The sequence below is a fragment of the Penaeus monodon genome, chromosome 14 (genome assembly GCF_015228065.2).
Source record: "Penaeus monodon isolate SGIC_2016 chromosome 14, NSTDA_Pmon_1, whole genome shotgun sequence".
NCBI classification, from domain to species: Eukaryota; Metazoa; Arthropoda; class Malacostraca; order Decapoda; family Penaeidae; genus Penaeus; species Penaeus monodon.
The window spans coordinates 5,325,571-5,330,570 of record NC_051399.1 but is presented as its reverse complement, the minus strand read 5'-3'; the positions used below and the strand labels follow the sequence as shown (position 1 = coordinate 5,330,570).

General features: G+C 46.2%; 1 non-coding gene across 1 annotated transcript in view; it reads right to left on the bottom strand.

Annotated features, from left to right (window-relative positions):
• Trnaq-cug overlaps nt 1–60 on the bottom strand; it is a 72-nt gene extending 12 nt beyond the window's left edge. Inside the window, exon 1 of the tRNA in view lies at nt 1–60. This exon is cut by the window's left edge and continues 12 nt beyond it. This is a non-coding gene — a tRNA (tRNA-Gln).
• Nucleotides 61–5,000: the final 4,940 nt, after the last annotated feature.

Here is a 5,000-nt window from a genome sequence, read left to right as displayed (position 1 = left end):
GACTCGAACTCGGATCTCTGGATTCAGAGTCCAGGGTGCTAATCATTACACCATGGGGCCATGAACGCCTTGTGTTCTTTACAGAATTTTCGTACACCCTCTCTCTCTCTATATATATATAGATAGATACATATGTGTATATATACATATATATACTTATACATATACACATATATCTGTATATATATTATATATTCACACACACACACACACACAGACATATATATATGTGTGTGTGTATATATGCATATACGTTTATAAGTATATATATATATATATATATATATATATATATATATATATATATATATATACATATGTATGCAGTATATATATATATATATATATATATATATATATATATATATATATATGAAAGGGTAAGGAGTGAAAGAAGTGACAATGTCGGAAATAAGGCCAAACGACAGTTGAATCCATTAGCCTACGTGAAGCGTAGTGACTACTAGGAGTGAATGAGAATGCGAGTCGAAGTGTGAATGAAGCCCCATGAAGCAGTGACGTATGAAAGGAAGTGTGCATTCGTATGAAATAAAATGTTGAGTGGGTGAATGAATAGAGAATGCCTGGTGCATATATATTTTTAAAAATATTTTCCCCCCCGAAAATGTTGTAATGATTTAAATAAGTGACCTAAAAAAAGGCTGATATTCATGTGACCATAGAAAAAAATAAAACAATTAGAAACAGAAAATAAATGGAAAATGTGACCATAACCGATTAATGAAATTATGTGAACGAGAAAATAAAATAAACCAAAACAAAAATAGACGAAACCAGATATGAAAATAAATTACTAGCGAATGTCCAGGGGAATCCCCCAGTGTGACGTCCCATTCACACTCGAACAGCTGCCCAGACGAGACCTACCCACCCGAGGGGGTAACAGCCGAAAGTGTATCTAAAACATCCTCGGGTTTCCGGTGTGGAGTGGAGAAGTGCCGTGCCACGTCACAAGTGCGCCCGTACGAGACCGCACGAGTGAGGCGTGAGGCGAGAGGCGTGAGGCGAGAGGCGTGAGGCGAGAGGCGAGAGGCGTGAGGCGAGAGGCACGAGGCGAGAGGCACGAGGCACGAGTGTGAGGAGAAAGGAACAGATGAAAAAAGTGAAAAAAAGTGAGGATAAAGCCACAACACTCGGACATTTTGTGTGATATGTGAAAGGAAAGACAATACTATAGCGGTTATGGGTAGCGGTTATGGGTCACAAAGTGAAACAAAACATTTAATGTCTCTTGATTAATTATTTTGTTGATTTATGTTTTTCTATTTTTTTCTTTTTGTATTTTATATTTGTGTTTTGTGTGTGTGAGGATTTAGGTAATAAATCTAGATGGTAATAGTGTTTCTTTTTAATACCAATTGTTAAACTGAGCAACAACGCAGAGGTGATCCACAAAGGGTTGTACTGGTGGAGGGCCCAGGCCAGAAATTAAGAAATTAATCAAGTTGCAACCTTTACATATATATATATGTATGTATGTGTATATACATATCAATACATATATGTGTATATAGTTGTCCTTCCCCTAGACTGTTTGTCACCCCAAGGGTCACAATTTTTAACCTTTTAACTAATTATACCTATATAATCCGGTTATAGCTTAAAATGTCTCAAGAATAACTCATATTTCTTTTTTTTCTTTTCTTTTTTTTTTTTTTTTGTTCATTTCGCTCGGCTGCATTAAAAAAATCTAAGGTTTTGAAATGTATGATACTTTTAATATTTCGTGTTACCGCCGCCAGCGTGGTGAACGATGTGGTATGTGGTATGTGTCTTTGTGGTATGGATACCACTTACGCCGTTAACTGGTGTCCGTCTGCAGAGTGCTATAGCTCCCATGCTGTAATTACTTGGGCAACGACAACAATTGTGGGTATGATCTTAGGGGAAGTCTCTGCCTCTGGCTCTCCAAACATTCTCAATGAGAATGTTGAACTGATGATTTGGGTTGATGTGGCACAGTGTAATCTCAGAGTGTTGCTGAAATCACACCTTTATGACACTACTCATGTGGATGGGGCTGTTATCCTGGATGAGGGAAAATGGCTATGGTTCAAGGAACACCATGGCACTCACCGATGGTAGAAACATCTCGTCCAGGATTTCCAAGTAGGCATAAATCTGACAGGCTCGACATCCGTAAACCCCCAACACTACTGCTGTGCATCCACTCATATTGCCCAGTAATCTCTGACAGTCTGCATACTGTTGCCAGCAGAACAAAAGGGGTTTACATCCCTACCAGTAGTTATCAATTGTTTAAAAATAATAATAATAATAATAATGAAAATAAATAACTAAGAAATTATTCACTTCTCAAACCCAGTTACATGTAAGGGGTGGTGCCACCAAGTATCAAATTATTTTTATTTGCTCATGATATTCATGCACTTCAATACAAGCTTCCTATTTGTCTTTCATATGGAACATTGATTTATAGTTTAGCATGACATTTACTTGATCATCTTCCTCCGGCGTATATCTGAGGCGCCCACTTCTGGCTCTGTCTCTGGTGGATCAGATGCTCGGTGTCACTAGATCCATAGAGTTATGGTTGGCTTCGAAATACCTAATCTTGATATTCCGGCTCTTGATAGTCCCTCATATGTATATATATACATATATACATGCACATACGTATATATATATTGCTATGCCAGTGGGTCTTTGTGTCTGTGCGAAACATGTGTTAACATGAAAAGGATGACCTGGGCATGTGTTAACATGAAGGGACCTGGGCAAACATGACGCAAATGGCTGTGAGCGGAGGAGCGGAGGAACAAGCCAAGATAGACGCGGTTGGGTGCTGCTCCTGTGAAGACCTTGTGTGTGCCATTGTGACCTGATAAACTTTGTGTTGCCCTGTTATAAACTGTATCGTGTAGTGTGACATGCTGGTTTCCCCCTGTATTGTGCCTATAGAAAAGTGTACGGGTAAATAACTTGTGTAAATAAAGGAAAGACTGTCATTTTGTGTATATTTCGTGCCCTGCCTCGCCACTTGGCGTTTCCTCTCGTGGTGTTCTGGGACGCTGTGGTGCTCGGTGCCTCTTGGAGCTGTTCAGTGTTCACGACCCTGTGTATAGCACGCCGTCTGCCTAGCCTGCCTTGTGTTGGTAGCAGAGAGACGAGGCGGAAGGCGTAACAAATGGTGTCAGGAGTGGGATTTGTGATATTTGTTCAGTGAAATGCGCCGATTTATCATGTAGTCTAAAGATGGCGGCAGCCATGATAGAGGAGGCTATGACTGAGGCAGGCACGAGTGAGGTGAAGCCGAGCCAGATGGACCTGATCACTGCCATGCTGGCCGGTATGAGGGAGGATATGGCATAAAGGGCAGAAGAGCAGGCACAGAGGGCACACGAGCAGGCGCACCATCTCGTCGAGATGCAGGCAAGGAAGGCAGAGGAACAGTTCTGCCGACTTGTTGAGGTGCTACAGAGCAATATTGCATCTGTGAAGATGGAAACTCAGCAGTACACCGACAAGGCCTGCAACAGTGTGAAGAGTGAACTGATGGAGGAGGTGCAGACTCTGAAGGGCGAGGTTCAGGGCCTGAGGGTGGAAGTGAAGGAGGAAAGGCGGCGCCACGAGGTAGTAACATTGCAAGCAGAGAAGGCAGACGAGGTTCTGGCAACAGATGCCAGAGTGTCAGATTTACTGGGGTCTGCCTGGAGTCCGTGGCAGGAAACCCCCGGGCCTCGCAGCCTCGTGTCAGAGCCAGTGGTCACTGCAGAAGGCTGGGGACCCATCGGAACCGCTCCCTTGGGTATAGGTGGCGGCAAACTCGGACCCGGTCAACCCGCCTCGTTGCCTCCCTCACCCCCTTCCTCCCCCCCGGGCGTATTAGTTCACGGCACGCGTTCTCCACCCTGCAGCCCCTCGGCCTCCAGACATTCTGTGAAGCATAAGCCAGCTGAGTACGACAGGAAGGTGGCCTGGGAGGCATATGTTGCCCAATTTGAAATGCTGGCATCTGCCCAGGGCTGGAGCCAGGAAGAGAAGGCCCTGCAGCTGGTAATAGCGCTAAGGGTCCCCGCAGTGGAAGTGTTGGGGCATCTGCCGCCATCCCAACATGCCTCTTACACCAGTGTGGCAGAGGCTTTGAAACGCCGTTTCGGGCACCACCACCAGGCCAAAGTATATCGGGCCCACTTGAAGAAGCGGACTCGTGAGCGTGGCGAGACACTGTCCCAGCTGGCGCAGGATGTGGAGGCACTGGTAAGGAGGTCGTACCCTGCGGCTGCGGAAGAAATGTTTGTTTGTTTGTTTGTTTGGTTGGTCTTGATTCCATTTGTTACAATGGATATTCTTGGTGTGACATACTGTCTGTTTGATTTTGCTCACGTGTGTCAGCTGCTGCTGACTCGGCTGAACCGAGTCCTTGCCCGCCGTGGTGCCCAGCCATAGCAGTAACCTCCAGGCGACAGTTGCAACTTCTCGCGCCTGTGCGGGGCGCGAACCGCCGACCCCTAGGATGAGAGGCCGACACGTTACCGCTGTACTAGCCCGGAGGTACAGCGTGGTCGTGGTCCTGGCCCGCGATTTCTTTGTTGACGCTTTGCAGGACCAGCAGCTGCAAATCTACGTCAAGCAGGCACACCCTGAGGACCTGCAGGTGGCGCTGGCGAGGGCCTTGGAGTTCGAGGCCTTCCTGAAGGCAACCAGTGGCCTAGGGCCAGCTGCTCAGCCCCGCCATGACTTCCGGGGCCAGAAGGCTAAAGTGGAGAAGGTAGCATTGAGGAAGGTGAGCCCAAGCACTTTCCAAGGCTTGTGTTGGGGCTGCGGAGAGGTAGGGCACAGACGTAGTCGGTGTCGGAGGGAGCGGAGAACACATCCTCTCAACCGGACGGATTCTGATGCCTTCCAGCAGTGCTGCAAGGACTGTGGCAGGTATGGTCACCATCCGAGTGCATGTCCTAAGGCTAAGGAAGTGGTACAGGCGGAAAACTCTGGAGAAGGGGGCCGAAACCCAGCCG